The sequence below is a fragment of the Salminus brasiliensis genome, chromosome 16 (assembly GCF_030463535.1).
Source record: "Salminus brasiliensis chromosome 16, fSalBra1.hap2, whole genome shotgun sequence".
NCBI classification, from domain to species: domain Eukaryota; kingdom Metazoa; phylum Chordata; class Actinopteri; order Characiformes; family Bryconidae; genus Salminus; species Salminus brasiliensis.
In genome coordinates, this window is record NC_132893.1 from 30,149,190 (window position 1) to 30,169,888 (window position 20,699).

Here is a 20,699-nt window from a genome sequence, read left to right on the forward strand (position 1 = left end):
CCAGGAAGTTGAACAGGCTGTTCTTGGAGCATCAGAGTATTCCGCTTTCCCACAATCGTATAGAAACGCTGTCTTGCAAGTTTATTATACAGAATTACATTAACCACTTTTTCAGCTAAATTTAAAAAGGGAATACCATAAAGTCCTGACCTACTTAAGCCATTAACCACAGAAATGATTGAACCAACAAAAGTTCAGTTTCTGTCCAAATTTACTGACCAACTGACCTCAAAGAGTCTAAATCAACAGCAGGCAGACTGAAGTGAATTCTTACAGCATGGCAAATCACATCACACACGACAAACGGCAACAGATCTCAGCAAGCAGATAGAAGAGCTTCCTTTTAAAGCTATATACACAACTAAAAAGTAGCACATAACTGCTGTCAGGAGTGCGAAGGAGGACCGGCCTCAATGAATGGACCAAAGAAATGGTGGAAAATACTTGGACTAAACCCTTGTTAATTTAACTCACTTTACCTTTTAGTCACAGATGTTCTTTATTCCTCTTTGTGATGGTCCAGTGGAAAGGACACATGGGAACGCTTCAGGTTTGGGTGCTAGAAAATCAGCATGTGTTTGTGTTCACTTTATATACTATATATCCTAAACACATAGTCAAAGTACACTGACCAACCATAACATTAAAACCTCTTGTGCCACCAGAACAGCTCTGACTGGTCATGTTTTGGGGCCCCACAAGACCTTTTAAGGTGACTTTTAGTATTTGGCACCAAAACATTAGCAGCAGATCCCCCATGAATGGCATCAATTAGCCTTGGGAGCCCATGACCCTGTCGTCGGGTCACCGGTTGTTATTCTTGGAGCGCTTCTGGTAGAAAACCGCATACCAGGAACACCCCACAAGACCTGGCTGATGTTCTGGAGATGTTCTGACCCAGTCGTTTAGCCATTACAGTTTGGCCAGATTCTTACACTTTCCATTTTTCCTGCTTCCAACACATCAACTTCAGGAAATGCAGAAATTAAGGCATGCTAATACCCAATCATGCCACATCAGGGGGTTGGGTCTGCAGAAGCCATACTGCCGTCGTAATATACAGCAATATAACCACAATATGATATTTTATCCCCTAATACCCCTTTAAACGCACCACTCGACTATCTTCCCAAAAAAACTCTGATACAAGAAATTATGATGCCAACTGCCGTCAGAGGAATCTCATATTTTCGATGTCGGAAGCGCAAGCTGGAGACGATAACGGACGCAGACGAGACCAGAGGTTAAAGTGGCTCTTGAACCACCGGGCCCAGGCACGATTGCTCTGATGGAGGCCTTCTTCATGCTTGGCTACATCTGCACTCAGTTACGTCTCATGGCCTCCATCAGACTGCTGAGTTATGACTCACACTGATGGCACTCCGGGGACGCGGCTGCTTCTATATCCAGGACCTGATTTTTCCTCATGTCTACCTTGCCTGCTGCCCCTGTGTGCTAAAAATGCAGTCTACACGGACAAACCTCGCAGGAAGGAAAGCCGGAGGAGTGCGAGCGAGCCAGGCTAGCGTCTGGAATTCTTCAACGGGTTAATCAAGGTTTAGTGGGGCCCGGCTGGACGCCTGCCAGTTTAAAGAAGAGACGCCCTTGTGCTGGAAACCCAAGCCTCGCTGTCGGATTTGAGCACTCTGAGGAGAACAGAGCAGAGCAGCGAACATTTCCATATTCCTATGAAGTCAGTCAGTCAGTGTGGTTAAGGAGGAGGTTTCCAGCAACGCTATCCTTAAAGACTCCATACCACAGCTATTCCATTTGCTCCTTTAAGTACAAGGCCCCAGCTCAGGGAGTCCACATATGGAAGCTAAGCTGCTAAAACAGCACGTTCTGAATTCCTGGTTTTTGTGAGGTCATAAAAACATAACATTTAAATACATCAATCAGCCATAACATTAGCACCACTGACAGTAGTGTAAAAAATATATATTTTCTTCATCTCAGGTGGCATCTGTCGCATAAGCATTTGAGCCACTCGGACAAGAGCTCAATGCTGACGGCTAGACGACTGGGCAGAACATCTTCAAAACATCAGGCGAGTCTTGTGAGGTATTTATAGTATGCAGTGGTCAATGCCTACCAAAAATGGTTCTAGAAAGGACAACTGGTGAACTAGTGACAGGGTCATGGGTACCCAATGCTCATTGATGCGATCCATGGAGGCTCCACCCCAAAACATTCATGATCTCCTGCTCATGTCTTGGTGCCAGGTCCTGTGGAGTCAGATCTGTTGTGGCGGCACAATGGCGACCTACTCAATATTAGGAAGGCTGTGCCAATGTAATGAGTGATCAGGGTATATCAGCCTATATAGCCTACAGGAGTTTAGCTCCACCCATTAACAGGTTCATGGTTCAAGATGGACAGGGAGAAAAATATATGTGGAAAATATATAAATAAATATATAAAAAACGTGAATGAGGAAAATGCACATCCCGTAACTTTATCTCGGGGGAGCATGATTAAATGCGTAAGGATGCTTTAAGGCTTCTTCATATTGGCTACAATGGAAACCTTTTGTGGATGGATCCTTCAGGAGCACTGCCTTCAATGAATCTTTATTAAACAGTGCAGGCTACTGAACTGTAATTTCTTCCTCCCCATAGGATTCCCATTATCCCAAAACAGCCGATTGATCACAGCACACACAGATCAATAAATATTCACTCTGGTGATCATCCACTGAGGATGATCAGACCCTTTGGCTTCTCCCTCTGTAAACTGGACATCGGCAAGCTGTCAGGCCTCATAAAAGGCATCTATAAAGCGTCCGTAAAGTCACCCAAACGAGCCATACAATGAACAAAGACAAGAAATCCATGGTATGTAGGCTCTGCAGACCATGTACTTATGGTCAAGACCACTCAAGCTTGGATAGTAGAGCGCTTTCTGCAAGAGCACTAGACAAGAACCAAGTCTGCTATTCTTGGCACCAGGCTCCGTTTGTTGCAGCACTCCATGGAAAAGAGGGCCAGCGTTCAGCACGAGTCCTGCTTCAGCTCTGCCAGAGATTAATTAACTCCTTAAACCCTGTACATAGGCCCACACTTCATTCATTCAACCTTCATACCTATATTAGTCTAAACATCATTCATAGGCCCCAAGATTGAACCTTGTGGGACTCCAATATGTTTAAACGTTTACCAAACCAGTCACTGTAGCTTCAGCTTTAGAATTCATAACACTGAACCTAACGAACCCAGAGCTCAGTGGGTTAAGGCAGATCACCCCCTTATGGGTTATATAATATATACATGTCCCGGCCTCCAGTAAAGTTTCATCGAACACCAAATTCAATCATGAAATAACCATAAAACAAGATCACCATGAGCTACATTTGAGCTGACGGTCATGGAGTTTATAAACGCCAAGTTAGTAACAAAGCTGGACACTGAACACACTGAAGGACACAACTGTTACCTTGTCATTTATGACCCAGGTTTCAGGATCCCACTTCGTGGCCGGAGGAACATCCAAGGAAAAGCACCACAGGTGTTAATCTGCAAGAGAAGGAAAAAAAAAGGCAACAAACTTAACAAGACTCCACCGTATCACATTCCAGCGCTCAGACTGCACCTGATCGGCTGCAAAGATAAGGAGGATACTCTTACAAAACATCAATCTTGAACAAAACCAGACAGAAAGCAAAGAATCTGGACTGTCCAGCTGAACTACGTAATTACTCAAGTAAAGCACACTCCATTACATTAAAAACACTCCAGTGACTAGGGTGAAACTGTGTGTAACATTTCGGCTGGTGGGAGGACGGCTAAAAGGTTTACAGTATAATCATAATCCTTGGGCAGACTAATTACAATGTCATTATTTTTCCATTTTATAGACGTCATATTAATCATATCTTTTAAGTGTGTCTTCTTCTAGTGCATGCCTAACCTCCACTCAATTAATTACAGTAATTTAAGCCAAAACGTGCACATTATTACACATTACATGAAAGACACGGGAAACAGCGACTGGAGGTGGGCGATGTGAACTGAAATTCATAGCAATATTTTTTTACTATCAGGGCAATAACTCGACACACACACAATCCACCGAAAATAAATACTACTACAGCCGTAAATAAATAAATAAACATATGTATACATTTTATAATAAAATATATATTTCAGCTAACCCTGACTTTCCTTATTTCCTTATTTCCAAATGCATTCCAATGACTTTATAGTTATAAAATCAACAAAATATGTAATCTGACCAATCTGATCTGGGGTAACCAAACTTATGCACAAGACTAATGGAAAAATAAGTGAAATCCATCTTTTCTATCCTTAATTTACCCATCATGCATATAATATTTTGTTTAAACAAAAAACCTGAATATTCACATAGCAACACTGTGGTGCCCACATTTTTGCAAGTCCCTACAACCAAACAAGAACCAAGAGATAAACCGGAACCCCTTTACATAGCTATTTTAGGCCCAAGTTTTGTTAGCCTAACAGCTGTGTGGGTTAAACATACACTCACACATTTCCAGTACTTTCTCTTTGAAGGAGACAACATTCAGAAAGCAATGTGTTTTATTCTAAAGTAACATAACAGGGTGGTAAATAGGTCTTTTCAATACCATCTGAGCATTTTTCACCCCAACCAAAAAGTCACATCCAATCTATACATCAAACAGCAACTTTCAAAACCTTCTCTACCGCCTTTGGACCCTGTAAACACCTGCTCACTTCCTGTGACTAATATCTGGACGGCATGCTGATAAGAGTTTAGCCACATGCGTTTACAGTCTGTAGTCAAATGTGTCTCTGCTTAGTCAGACCGAAATCTGATTGGTGTGTGGGACAGAATATGCAAATTTGCTCCTTGCTGGTGTTTGGGTTGTACTGGGAGGAGTTTCGGTTGTGGAATTGGTCTTGGAGAGACGGCGGAGTTTACACTGCTATAACGTGGCTCAAATGCGTCTCAGACCTCCTCCTGAAGTGGTTTGAGTGATGGGACTTGTAAACGTGTCTTGGGTGTGTTCACGCTTGCAGTTTTTATTTTATTATTATTTTTTATTTTAATATTTTTCGTTTGACCGGATTCAGATATAAGCCTGATACTCAAGACATACGAAGTGACCAGTTAAAAAAAAAAAACCAACAACCAGAGAACTATGCTGAATATGAGAGGCAGCTGCACCTCAGATCTGCCAAAATCTAAATTACTCTGATTTCTTATTTAGAGCAAAAAATGGTCAGTTCAATTTTGGCTGATTCTAACTGTGAAGCCCTGGATGACAACAAAACAGCATAAAAAAAAAAAAAAAAAATCCATACTGTGGAATAACGTAATGGTATTTATGAGCACACTTCCTTCCTTTATGGTGAAGTAAACCAGCAATGCCCTATTTTCTGAAGACCCTACAACCTTACTAAGATCTTCCAACAAGATCCAGGAAATAAGGCCTAAATTATGAGCTCTGCTTGTGCTTTTATGTACACCGTCGATAGGCCCAGGTCACAGGTCGCGTCAAGTTCATTTTCCACAGCCAGAAAAATCACATCAGAGCTTGGCCTCGTCTGCCCTGTCTCCTGGCCGAGCCAACACACTCTGACATACGAGCCCCGTGAGCTGCGGGCTAGCGAGGGCAGGCTTTAAGAAGTGGAGCTGGAACGAAGCAGGAAGAGGAGGAGGGGGTGGGGACCCTCAGCACAAAGTTAGAAAGCCTTACTGCCATTGGCCGACATCACACAGTCACTTACTTCTGCTCCAATTCCTCCCGGGCCATTTTATCCGCCTCTCATGTGTTAAAGATTTACTGTCTGTGCTCACACACACACACACACACACACACACACACACACACACACACACACACACACACACACACACACACACACACACACACACACACACACTTCTGCTCCTTTAGTCTTCAGGGAAGTGAAAATGAGCCAAGTGTAGCGAGTGTATCTGACCCGCATCTACTGCTGATCCTCTCACGCCATTTTCCGTGATCAGACCCGGATATAGAAGAGGAGGAAGTTCTATTCAAAACAAGCTGGACTTAAAATGAAGGCACTGTACAGGTGAGCTAGGGAGGACCTGTAGAGCAACCCAAACACAATTCAAGGTGATCTTTATTAACAGATTGTTTATTTGGTAGGACTCAGTCAACATGTGGCATGATTGGGCCAGAAGAGCTGGTCTGAGTATTCCTAGAACTGCTGATCTCCCTGGAGTCTCTCGAGTAACTCAGAATGGTGCAATACAGAAAATACATCCAGTCAGCGGCAGATCTGTAGATGGAAACACCTTGGTCAGACTGGATGGAGCTGACAGAAAGGCTACAGTAACTCAGTACACCACTCTGTCCAACTGTGGCGGCACAGATGGGCTACAACAGCACAAGACCATGGCTGGTTCCACTGCTGTCAGCCAAGGACAGAAAGCTGAGGCTGCAGCGAGCAGAGACTCACCGACATTAGGCAGATGAAGACTGGAGAAACACAGCCTGGTCTGATGAACCTGGAGTTAGAGTCTGGGTCAAAAGCATTAATCTATGGACCCAACCAGCCTTGTGTCAACAGTCCAGGACGGTGGAGATGGTATAATGGTATGGGGAATGTTTTCTTGGTACACTTTCGGCCCCTTACTACCAATCACATCTTCAATTACACAGATTATTGTTGCTGATCCTGTACATCTCCTATTGACCACAACTACCCATCGTCTAATGGCTACTACTATCAGCATGATGCTGCACCAGGTCACAAAGCCAGTCATCTCAAACTGGTTCCATGAAGTGGCGTTCCCAGTCTGGATCTGAAGCCAATAAAACACCTTTGGGAAGTGGCAGAGCGGGAGGTTTGCAGCATTACAGCGGTCCTGAAACATCTGCTGGAATTGTGTGACCTGCTAACATGGACAAGAATCTCCAAGCAATGTTTCCAACATCGCGTGGAATCCATGCCATAAAGAACTGATGAGCAAATGGAGGTCCTCCCAGTATTAGCACAGCACTCCTAGTAAAGTGTCTGGCGAGAGTATACATAAGAAAACGGATGGTCTGACCTTTTGCCTGGATCCTGATGCTTTTCTGATCTGAGCCTTCTGGCTTCAGAAGATCACACTTCAGCCCACCAAAGGATCTTATTTAGAAGTGTAAAAACTCTGTCGGGGAGGAGGGGGGTATTAAACTCAAGTGTTTGATGGACGGGAAAAACTTGGTCTGCCCGGTTCTGTAATGACAGTCTGCCTGCAACTAGGCCAGCGTACAAAACCACCAAAACCACTGGCAAAAAGAGCTGAAAAAATGGAGACGTGGGATAGACTTAAATAACATCTGCAGATATATTCCCAACATGCAGTTTTTAAACACAGCACCCTTCCTTTCTAATAGTATCTGAAGTCCAATGAGGGCTGACTGTGTGCAAAAATACGAGAACGAGTAGGAGTACATACGAGTTCCTGAAGCAGCCAACCTGGAGATGTCTAAATGTATTAATTTTTCATTTTATGAGAATGTGTCCAATTATACTCCATTGTGGATGGGCAATGACAATCGTTTATCATACCATGATCCATTTTGTTATCATTATACACTATACAATATTTGAAGAACACTGACCAACTGCAAGTTTCATGACGGAGTGTGAATAGTCCTGTTTTAACCATAGGAGAGTAGAAAATGTCATAATAATAATTAATTAATGCATTTTTTATTTAATAAAGGCCACTGTACTAAGTATACATGAGTATTTGGACAGCAGCTTTCAAAATCTGTAACTACAGGTGAATTTTGACTGTAGGACAGAATATCATGAAACTGTCTATGAATATCTCAATACTATAATTCTGACCATATCGCCGAGCCCCAGTGTCTATCCATCTTGCCACACCACCAAAGCACAGCCTATGTGAGGGAAATCCCTGTATTACATTTTCTGGTCATGCTGTACATCAGAAAACCACAAACCTGCTTGTTCATGAAAGGACTATGATCATCTTTGGTTTGGTTTTGTCAGTGACATCATACAGTATATTAAGTCATCTCAAAAATAGATCATCTGTGGTTTCTCATTAAGCATGGAGAATTAGGGACTGAGGTCAATCTCCAGTTTTTTCCCCCCCCATCTACACACACTACAATGTCCAAATATTTGTGGACTCCCCTTCTAATAAATGCACTCAAATACTTTAAGTTGCACCCATTGCTGACACAGAGATACCAATTCACACACCATTAGCACCATGCCTAATGCCCAGACGTGGGCTAGAGGGGTATAAAGGCCCCAACATTGAGCTGTGGAGCAGTGGAACTGTGCTCTCTGGAATGATGGTTGGTGCTCCATACTTTATAAAGAGTTAGGGGGTCGAGGGGATTGAAGCGGGGTGGTAATGCAATCAAATCCTCACAGTAATGCCTGAAAATCTAATAGAAGGCCTTCCCTGGACAGTAGAGACAGTTACTCCAACAAACGCAGGATACCCTCGACTACAGAAGAAACAATGAATGAGCAGGTGTCCAAGTACTTTTATCCATATGGTGCATCTACCCATGCATTTCTTAAATCTAAAAATTGGAACTAAAACCACAGTTTTTGCTTTCTGTGAGATCAATAAATACATCAAATTTCAGATGGAATCTAAGGGGGCGCTTTCACACCTATCTTGTTTGGTCCAGTCTTTCAGGCAGTTAAGGTCCGGACCAAAATAGCAAGTGTAAAAGGAGCCTTGGACCACAGTCTGGACCAAAGCATCAAAATCTGGTCCCACCAAAAATGGTGATGGGTTCAAACTGACCCATTAAAACAATAGAAAAAAAAAACAAATCAGAGAAGTAAAATGACTGGGGGCGATTCCATCAACCGGCAATGACAGATCACCATGCAGGACGAGCTCGTTCATTTGGTCAGCTGGAACTAGTCTCAAGTTCTGAGCTTAAAGTTGGACCTGCTGGTAATAATGAAGTAATATCAGCAGTTTAGGAGAACCAGATCAAGCTGTTCCTTCATGTTTCCTCAGGAAATGAGACCCGTTTAATTGACAACATGTCAACGGAGACGCATGTCTTTCTACAAACCAATCAATATCAAGTACAGGCATACACAGCACACGCAGGGCATTATGACGGGACATAGGTAGGCATATAATCTGTTCTTTACTGCATTAAGTGGCTGAACTATAACGTGAAACCAAAACTAACTGGTTCAAGTGTAAACAGAACAATAGTGGTTCAGAAACTCAGGTGTGGAAACCCCTCCTGCATATATAAACATCTGCCTGATTCCAGAAACCTTAAGCATTATCCACCAATACCATCAAATTCCAATATCCAGTGCATCCCTTTCACAGACTGATGCAGTTGCATCAACATGGATTTGCTTGCGTTTTGTCTCACTGAAGGCAACTGATGATAAGCAGGATTTAGCCATGTGGATGTGAGAGAGCGCGCGAGAGCAGAGAGAGAGAAAGATCAGAGAGAGACAGAGGGGGCACGAGCAAGAGAGAGCGAGAGAGCAAGAGAGAGAGAAAGTGAGAGAGGTAGACAGACAGATGTTCAGCTGTTAAGTGGGTCACACAGCCAGCTGTACCAGCCGGGTAAATCTGAAGGCACAGATTTGCTGGACGTGTTCAAGTGTCAACTGTTATGCAAAAGGACATAAGGACAGCTCTCGGTACAGACTGAAGAACTGTGGCACAGAGTAAACAGCCAGCTGAACACCTCTGGAGTTCAAAACTTCACCATCTACAAACCCAGTGCCTTGCAAAGAGACGTCTGCGGCCAGTATGTGCCATTTCGTAGCGTGTAGTGTTCCACACTCTGGACTGATCTGCTGTGCGGTGATTCAGGTTTCTTTACTTGTGTATGTTTTTCAGTGCTGGTTTAAAACAATATGTATTTAGAAAATAAAATAACATTTAAAAAAAAGGCAAGCGGTTCTCCCGCTGGTAAAACAGGCAGTTTCTGTGATCATTTTCAAAAGATTCAGATATTATGTTCTGTTTTCAGGTTCCACTGTAAAACAGCTCCACACTGCAGACTCTTTTATTTACCTCCTGAGAACATCTGCACTGCTGGGCTATAATGTCTGTTAATTGTGCCCTGAGAACACCAGATGGCGCTCTGAACACAGTGGAAAAACAAAGACTCGGAACTGGATTTAAAATATGCCTGGATCATATCAGGACATACCCGAACTTATCACCAGAGTCCACATGCTTCTTTCACTTTAGGTGAAGGTTCTGTTTCTCTCAGCTCGTCCAGAAAAACGCGTCCTTCAGTGGCTACTCAAAGCTTGATTTACACTTTCCGACAGTAGGGGAAGCCCAGGAGGAAGAAATGCCAATTCTCCATAGCGCTGCTTTAATGAGGGCATGTCAGAGCAGGACAAACTCTTCACAGGTACTTCAGTATCTTCAATTTCTTCTGTATTCCATATGTTTTTAATCCTTCAGAAACTGCCTTCATAAGCTTGTTCTGATGGCCTTCATTTGCTTGTTTGTTTATTGTTGATGGACTGGATTTAGCAGGTGCATTGCTGAGCCTTCAGAACGTCAATAGAAATGCACTGTAATGAAGCAGTTTATCAACATTCCAGGCACCAGGACAACTGTCTAACACACCCAGCCTAAAGTCATTAGCGCCAGACACACCTGGACAGCTCACCCTTATCACCTCTGACGAACTTCCAAACACTGATACACCAACAGCACCGAAACTAGAGCCGCCAGGACAGAAGCAAAAGCTCATGTTTTGGTTCTCCACCATCTGTTTGAGCCGTGCCCATTTGTTATGTGCTGAGACGAGCATCTTCTTGAAGCTCAGTGCTGAACACCGACTCAACGCCACAAGGAAACACGTCCACAATAAAACAAAGAATGCGGTCCCACTTATTCAAACACACCTTCCTCTCTCAATCTGACATAACTGTCGATTGCAACACCTAGGAGACAGGAAACTGTCCAACTCGTAGAACGATGCTCCAGTTCCGGCGTCTTTTTGAGCCTTTACCAGTCTAATAGTGTTTACCCTTACTTTTTAACACAACGCCACCCAATCCACTCAGGTCAACAGGGCCTAAAACCATTTCTTCAGTAGTCATTGTGTTGAAAAGGGCTTAATGTCAGTCATCTGCTTTTGAAGTGCAGCCTGGAGCGCAGGAGGGATGATGGGAAAGGGTCCGAGTGTTCGGGAATGACAGCGCAAGCTCCAGAATGACAGCTCCGAGCTGACAATCAGCAGGGAGAAGAGGATTTTCTTCTGTTTAGGCAGACAGCGGCAGTCCCCACAAGCGATCCAATTTGCGGCAGACGTGCAAGGACTGAGTAGGTTAGTCATGTTAGTTTACATTCTCACGTCTCTGCGACAAGGAAGCGTGAAAAACAGTCTGAAGCAGCAAGTGAAAACAGAAAATACCTTAAAAAACACATTAACCGCATAAAAAACACCATAACTCAGGTGTTTTGGCAGGGTTTCACCTTCTTATTACTGTGCGGTGGTTGTTCTTTACACCCTCCCTATAACTAGTAGCTGCTAAGTGTTCTAGAAGTTCTCCATATACATTATATGGACAAAACTATTGGGACACCTGCTCAAACTATCATTATTGCCCAGGGTGGGGCTTGAAAGTCCTTAAGCCCACACCAGGCATTAGGCATGGTGACAATAGCTTCATGTTTATCTGCTGGTCCTATTTTATTGGCAGTACACAATTCTCTACAGGGCCTAGACAAGCTGTGTATGCACATTTGCTCATCTGTCTCAGCAAACGGTGCAACTTGAAGTAGCTGAATGCATTCAGCAGAAGGGGTGTCCACAAACATTTGGACACATGCAGGAGAGCACAAGTGAACAATCATGTGTTGTTTTTATTTCCCACCCCCACATTCGGTACTGACGCCTCTGAGAACATGGACGTTCTCCAGGAATGGGAGATGAACGTGATTACAGGAATATGATCTCCACACAGTGATCATGAAGAGGAGGAGATCCAACAAGGTCAAAACGTCAGACTTCATTAACATGACACACGATACTCAAAATATTAGGCTGGACGACCAATCAGAAATCCTGAAAATCAATTCCGAGGTCATTCAGAGTTAAAGTGTTACTAATGCGGCATGTTTAAACGTGACCCACTTTAGGCGTTCCCAGTGGCTCAGCGGTCTAATAGGCTTCCACTCCGACCCGGTGGCCGCGAGTCTGAATCCCGAGCAGCATTGCCATCAGCTTCCAGAGTCCGAGAAAGCACAATTAACCATGACCTCTCCAGATGGGTAGATGGCACTCTCTCCTCACTGCTCTTAAGTGACATTAGCCAGCACAGCTGTCTGTTAGCTGTTGTGAAGGAGCTAAGGGCCTGACGATTTCCTCAGAGCATGTTGTACCTGGCAATTGAAAAAGAGGCGGTGGCTTGCTCTACATAACCCAAAGCACACATGTTAAGTCCTTACCCTTCTACACTGTTAAAATGAGAAGATCCTTGAGAAACTTTTGGAGGTTCTTCAGTCTGAACCTGTGGAGGAACCATCAAGAAAAGGTTTTCTAAAGAAAAACACCTTAAGAGGTTCCTCCACAGAACCTCCAAAAGTTCCCCAAGGATCTTATACTTTGAGCAGTGTAGCGTCGGGAGCATTGCCAGTGCTAGAGGCAGTTATGAACCGGTGGGTTAATTGGCAGCAGAAAATTGGGAGGAAAAGGGACCCGGTTTAGAAATCAGAAAACCTCACAGAAATTCCAAATTTCACAATGAATTTTTCACATGATTAGTAAAGGAGCACAGGAACGTCACGGCTGTAAGGAGCTTTGTAGTTGGTGAACATGCAAGAGCATTTAGCAATGAGGTACCATTCTCAGTTTTAATGGAAACATTCCATAGTTCTTACACAACCACCCCCCCCCCCCCCCCACACACACACACACACACACACACACACACACACACACACAGGCAGAGCCCTGGTGTAATGAAGCCGAAGAATATTTCCTTACCGGAGGTCTATTGTGGAGCAGAAGCGAGGTTACATGGAAAATGTAATAAATCTCCACGGCACAGTGAGAGAACAGCCTTAACTACAGAGCTTCATTTTCCATTGTTAGTCCTACTTTTCTGACATCTGAGGTGATTAAATCTGTAACGTCAATCGTTTAGTACCGCAGAGAACATCCAGACGAGAGCTGATGACTGACAGATCACAGAATAATGGGGCTACACACTGATCAGCCATAACATTAAAACCACCACTTACTGTTCTTTCTTATAGCTCCACTTCCCCTATAGGAGCACTGTGTAGTTCTAACCTCAGACTGTGTCCATCTGTTTCTCTGCAGACTCTGTTATTACCCTCCTTTCACCCTGTTCTTCAATGCCCAGGACCCCGCAGGACTGACCACCACAGAGCAGGTAGTTATTGAGTGAGGGGTCATTCGCAGCACTGCAGTGACACTGACTCACATGGTGTTAGTAGTGTGTGTGCTGAGCTGGTGGTATCAGAGACAGCAGTGCTGCTGGAGTGTTTAAACACGGTGTCTGTCCACTCACTGTCCCCTCTATTAGACGCTCCTACCTAGTTGGTCCAGCTTATAGATGTAAAGTCAGAGACAGAAGCTCTGCATCTGTTGCTGCACAGTTTGTGTTGGTCATCCTCTAGTCCTTCATCAGTGCCCACAGCATGCTGTTGGCTGTATATTATCTGGTTGGTGGACTCTTCTCAGTCCAGTAGTGACGCTGGGTGTTTAAACACACCAGCAGCCCTGCTGTGTCTCATCCATAACTTGCACCAACACAACACACACAACCACGACTATGTCTGGGTCACTGCAGTATTGAGGATGAGTGCAAGTAGGACTCAATATTTGTGATATTTTAATAAAAATAAAATGTATAATATACTAACAAGACAGGGCTCCGAGTGGTCCGAGCAATTTTGGACGTTCTCTGGAGCTAAACGAAGATCTCTAGTTTGAATACCGGGTCATACTGCCTGCCATCAGCAGCTGGAGCCTGAGAGAGCACAACTGACCTTGCTCTCTCTAAATAAATTTATTGTAATGCTGGCCGGCATGGGCGTCAGCTGGGCGGTGCATCCGAGCTGGGTACCCAGCACTTTTCTCAGAGCATGTTGGATGCCCGGTGAGAAAAAAGGGGGGAGAACTAATGACTGGGTTGGGTAATTAGCTATCGAACATACTAACATAACTACTGCTGTAGTAAGGGGAGTATGCCACATCACATGAATGTGCTGGAGTGGGGTGTTTATTGGTGCAGGTTATTTGCAAACTTTGGTGCTCAACTTAACATACTTAAATACTCTGAATAAAACTGAAAACTGCTCCACAAAATGTACATTGAAGAAAAACTAGATGCATACTGCAACAATGGTGTAAAAATATGAAAAACTGACTACACTGACTTCAGCCGCAGCGAATCAGAAAGTGTGAACAGGTTTAATGAAGTGTTAACTGGGGTGATGAAGTCATTTAATTTGCACCGTCATAATTAAAGTATTCAGTTCACAATTACTTTGGACGTACAGAATATTTAAAAAGCTGCTAGACTGCAATTCCCAATGCCATACGGTCCAAAGAAAGCGCCGCGTCTGTTCATACAAGCGTCGGTCATCTTACAAAACACACACAGGTTTTGCTGAAAGGTGCTCGGGGAAGGCCAGACGTAAGCCAGACAGCAAACCAGAAAACGACAGATGAAAGACTGAAAGATTGAAAGCGAAGATGAAAGTCAGACTTACATTAGGGAGCTATAACCTCAACAACCAGCAGCACCTCCAGACATATCCTTCAATAAAACTTTCGTTTTATCGATGAGTGCATCTCAGGGCCTGCTCTGTCCAAATGCACCCTCTGCGACTCCATTGGCACCGCCCCACCCTACCTCCTCCTCCCCATCTCCATCTCCTCCACCTCCTCTCACTACATTCTCTACTAAAAACTCAAGCACAGCCCTCCTAAAGCACGATCACAAAGTAAAAGTATCTGCTTAAGCCAGGAAACTACAGGTGACAATAGGCAACATATTTTAACCAATAGAGATCACCATAAAACTTCCCCAGGTGAAATACTTACATTTATATTACACTTTATTATTTTTTATGGCTAAATATGCAAACGAGGCATTAATTCATGAATAATGCACCAACTTTTAAATATCCTGTGCTGTGCTAATGTGCAATTTTACATGCAGTCATGCGTTTCCTCAAACTTGGGGATAGGTAACAACTTCGGCAGCCCCTGCTGATGAGAAATCCACTGTTTTTCGGTTGTGGGATGAGTCTTGGAGAGATGTAGGTGTTTACACTATACGCCATAATGTGGCTCAAATGCATCTCAGAGCCCCTCCTGAAGTGGTTTGAGTGATGGGATTTGTATCTGGGTGTGTTTACACTTGCACTTTTGCATGTCTTGACCTTATCCAGATATAATCCTGATACTCAAGATGGATGAAGTGACCAGGTGTAAACAAGGTCAAAGGTTTTCACAGAGAAAATTTTGAATCTCTCGTTTTATCATTTCATAACTTAGAAAACACTGCCAACGGCCAGTAAACCCCCATTTTTGCCATGTTTACAGGCAGAAAGTGTTACATAACTGAGGCTATGAACCATATATGAACAATCCTCTTGGTAGAAACCTTTAGAATATAGAGAGGGGTAAATGTATGTGAGGCTATCTGGCTCAGAGTAAAACTCATTTTAAAAATAAGGCCTTTAAAAGAGATCAACAGCAGCCAATAAGACATTATGCTTAGGCTTAAATCTTCTTTTTTATTAGGTTCCTCTGGTTGCTGATGCGAAGGATATGACCATATCTGGATCTGATAGCATTGTACAGGAGACAGAGAGCTTCACAGCGATACCTGTGATGACAGCGGTTGCAGTACTGCAGGTTTTATTTGGATACTAATTTTCCATAAATTTGGGAGAAATCAGACGCAAAGAAAGTGCAGCTGTCTAAAAGAAAATCTCAAAATCTCTCAGAATCTCAAAACTGACCACTGCATGACCAAACTGTTAAGACATGTTAACTTCAAGAGCTCCATTTTAAACCAGGACTTTCAGCACACCCACATCACTGGGCTGAATTTCCTCTGAGAAAACGGAAAAGAGCTGTGAAACATGACACACAGGTGGTAGGCTAATCATAGCCTCTGAAGGAAGGCTTTGATCGGATGGAGATACAGCCAACGTCAACATTTCATACATTCAACATCAGTACTGGACTTTCAGGGGAAAGCAATGGAAAAAAAGAATAAGTAACAATCAGTAATGGGACTTAATCAGCTAATCAGTCATCTGAAAGCAAGCTGGCCGGCTCTCGTTAAGGCCTGCAGAGGAAATGCAGAAGAAACCTGAGACGTAGAAAGGAAGATGCACCTTCACGCCGGTGTAATCTTCTGTCACGTTAGGCTGCAGTTTTAGACACAGCATGTGTCTCTGAGGTAGAGCCACACACACACACACACACACACACACACACACACTTTTAAAGGTGCCACACAAGGTTCCTTAAGCGATGCCGTGGAAGAACCAATTTTGGCTCCAGCTGTAATGTTTGTAAAAAACCTTTATATATCAAGTGACGGCTCTTTAGACTTTTAAAAAGGACCTTCACACTCACATCTCGATCACGTTTATTAAAAACCAAGAAAGGTTCTTCTAAGGAATCACTCAAAGAACCTTCTATAGCACCTTTATTTTTAAGTGATCCGTATGTCTGACGATTTATTGGGCAATCCCAAACTAATATTGCCTGCAAACAAGCTGGAAGCTCTTTAATGAGGATTAAAAGCATTTACAAGTAGACCATCAAGTTCAAACTACACAAAAAAACAACCTACTCAAATCCCCATTGATGTCCAGACCCACATCCACTGATGATATGCCATCTCCAATTTGAACGCAGAGTAAAATACAAATGAACGTTCAAACGTTGAAATGTAAAAGGCCCCTCACTTTTACAGACATTTGCGGAAACCGCCGTCAATGATCAAACCTAGGCATCTGGATACAGGCTATCACAATAAAGTGGGTAGGGAAATTGGCGGGGTTTATGCTGCGCCCGCACCCATCCTCATATGACTGGGATTTCTCTTGGCAAAATTTTGACTAATTTGGTTTTAGAGCAGGTACTAAAAAACAACTCATTAAAATTAGATTTACACTCGGTTTGACTTCCCAGTCAGGGTCCCAGTGATTCCAGAGTCCGGAGCCTACTTGGAATCACTGGCCGAAAGGCAGGAATACCCTCTGGACAGGGTGCCATTCCATCGCAGGATCCCCCCCCCCCAAACAAACACACAAAACCATTCACTCACAGGGGCAGGGGCAATTTAGCATGGTCAACTCACCTACTGTGTTTATTTTTGGGAGGTGGGAGGAGAACAGAACACCTGAAGGAAACCCGTGCAAACACAGGGAGAACACATTAAACTCTGGAGCCAGGACTGAACCCACAACCCCAGGCCCCTGGAGCTGTGCGACATCTTCAGTCATCTTTAACCATTTCTCACAGGGGTGCTTATAATAAATCACAATCATTTGATCATCTCAAGCTGGTATTCAGTCCAGTATCAGGTATGTGCTTCTTATCAGGGCAAAAAAGGACTCCAAATATTAAAAGCCAAAGAGTCTGTTACAGATTATATAGAACCACACACAGTAAAGCTCCCGAGTGATAATTATTCATTTGCTGATCAAACTAAAGCAGGTTACAGTAAGTGAATCGAGAGCTGTCACAGTTAGGCTGAAGTATTACACTCATAGTGCAGTAAAAAAAAAAAAATCACATTACTGTGTGTGACTGATTGATGGTAGTGAACCAAGAGCCTGTGGCACACACAGCTTACCTTAATCATTAGAACTTATCCAAGTGCCAATTAACATGAGGGTAATAGACATGAATCAATCAGGGCAGATTTAAACACAGGTGAATTCTTTATGATACAAACATTACACATCTGGATAAAAGTTCTGGGACACCTGCTCATTCACTGCTTCTTCCAACTTCTTCCAAATCAACTTGCTACGTCGCTGTTTTCAGAAGATGATAACCACCCTACCCCATTCTCAAGTCCCCACCCCATTCTCAAAGTATTGGATGAAGCAACAACCATCATTCAAGGGAACGCGGTTCCACTGTTCCACAGCTCAATGCTGGAGGGCTGCAGGGCTTTATACCCCTCTAGCCCACCCCTGGCATTAGGCAGAATGGTGATGATAGGTTCTTGTCTAGCTGTTCCACAGAGGCCATTTGTATAAAACTGTGTACAAGTTGTGTGTGTGCATTTGCACAGCTGTGTCAGCAATGGGCGCAACTTAAAGCGGCTGAATGCATTCATTAAAAGGGGTGTCCACAAACATTTGGACATATAGTGACACATTGTGTTTGTAGAGCAGAACATGTGTTAAGCTGAAAGTATCAAATTCTCAATGTAATGAAGCTACACAAAAAGGTTCAAACATATGGGCTCAACGTCTGGACCCCCTTGTGACCCATCAAGGCATGGACTGCACAAGACCTCTGAAGGTGTCCTGTGGTATCTGGCCCCACAGCGTTAGCAGCAGGTCCTTTAAGTCCTGCAAGATAGCAATCTTACCTCTAATCTTAAGTGGTGATGTGTGGCATCCATAATTCGACTGGTTTGCCCAGCACATCCTGCAGATGATCAATCGGATTGGGATTTTAATAATCTGTCCGTCGAACTTGGGTATACCAAGAACATCTAACAAGACCTGCCTGATGTTCTGGAGATGTTCTGAACCAGACACCTAGCCATCACAGATTAGTTCTTGTCTCAGTGTCTCAGATTCTTGTGCTTGCCCATTTTTCCTGCTTCTAACACCTACATCATCTGCCAATTTCAGAATCAGAATCTATATATATATATATATATATATATATATATATATATATATATATATATATAAATACTGTATTGATCCCAGGAGGGAAATTACAGTTGTTACAGCTGCAACTATTCATGTAAGAATAAACACTATAAATAAACACTCTATAAAATAATTAAAATAAAGTAAAAACAAAGAGAGGAAAAAAAATTGAGAAAAACTTGAAATGAAATTATATATAAATTATACGAATTTAGTAAAGTGGCAGAGTGGTAGTAACTGATAATAAATATGGAAATTATTGCCCACATTACATTGAATTACAGTACTATTATTATTCTTTATAATATATATATTTATTATTATTTATATTGTATATATAATGGTAATTTATCTATGTTTTTGCATCTGAGTGTCTTGCTATCCCTTTTCTGTTGTGACACTGAGAATTTCCCCACTGTGGGATAATAAAGGATTATCTTATCTTATTATAGTTCCACTGTCTGCTGCTTAGACACGCAAAATGCTTTCTGGTAGACATTCAGCTCATGCAATGTTCAGCTCTGATGTTCTCTAGAAATCCCCAGTGAATTGTGGGACATTTAGGTGCCTTAAAATCACATTCAAATTCCACTGGACGATTATGAATGGGCCGAAGTACTCAGTAGTGTCCTAAATCGTAAATAGGGATCTATTTCGGTTAGACATGGTCTTGATTCTATAGTACTGTGATCTAATTCTATACTCTACATGTCATATACAGTCAGGAGACAGAAATATAGGACATTAGCAACAGATAAACATCCTTGTAGAAATACAGTACTTTAAATCAATACTAAAACACCCAGATATTTAAGTTTGATCACTGTGATTTTCACAAAACTGAGCGATTTGAGGCTCCTCAGAGGAAAGCTGTCGTCAATACACTGAATGGGTTACGCCCTCACATTCACCTCAGTTTCATCCAGCTAGGTAAATCTCAGGCATGTGGATAATACATCTTGCAGCACAATGCAAATACAAAAACAATGGCCACAGCACACAGCCCTGCTACACAATCTACAACACAATGCCGTTTTGTTCAATGCCTACAGGCTAACATCCTTATCACGGACGAGTAAATGGTTTCAGCCAGCGCCGTCTGGCTATACAAGGCAGTGCCGGCTATAACAGGATGACAGCCCAATCTCTTTAAGAGATCGCAACCGACACTGAAAAGCAGAAGTGGACACTGGGAAAATCCATTATGTTAAAGAACCGGGCAGCAGGTGAGCTGCACAGCGCCACACAAAAGGGCCTGTCTGGGACACGCCATCGAGTTTACATGGCTATAATGTCTTTGGTGGCTTGCAGAGGATGCAGAAAGTAGGGATTAGCCATAGTGAGGATGAGCGTACCTAGTGGCAATAATCCCCTTGAACCTGCCTTATCCCATTAGCTCAATTCATCACCTGCTGAAACTATCCCCTGAGCCAATGGTCACATTGGACTGTCCCTTGTGCCATTACTAACACTGCCAATGTATAGACTGCACACTGCTGCCCGTCTCTGCATTATTAATACATGCCATAGTGCTGTGATTTCATTATCCATCCATTTGTTTGCTCCAGTGGGGGTCTGAACAGGGAGCCATGCCCGCTGGCCCAAAGCTCGCGGATACGGTGTGGTGTCCAGAGTTCAGCCGGCGTCTCTCTGCCATACAATCAAAGCTCAGAATGAGGCAGAGATGCTAATCTTATTAGTCAGTGCAGAGGAAAACCAAAAGCACAGTGGGGAAAGGAACCTGATCTGTTGGTATAGAGGAGCTGAGGGATGCGGGGGGGGGGGAGCTGTGTTGGAAAGGAAGTAAAGATTTAATAAAGGGG

General features: G+C 43.2%; 1 protein-coding gene across 3 annotated transcripts in view; it reads right to left on the reverse strand.

Moving 5' to 3' along the window:
• Positions 1-20,699, reverse strand: part of erbin (erbb2 interacting protein) — a 111,350-nt gene that overhangs the window by 88,551 nt on the left and 2,100 nt on the right. For all 3 annotated transcript variants that reach the window (XM_072658854.1, XM_072658857.1, XM_072658853.1), the window contains exon 2: positions 3,433-3,512. The gene's annotated coding sequence lies outside the window, so the exon portion shown is untranslated. The remainder of the gene's footprint in view (positions 1-3,432; positions 3,513-20,699) is intronic.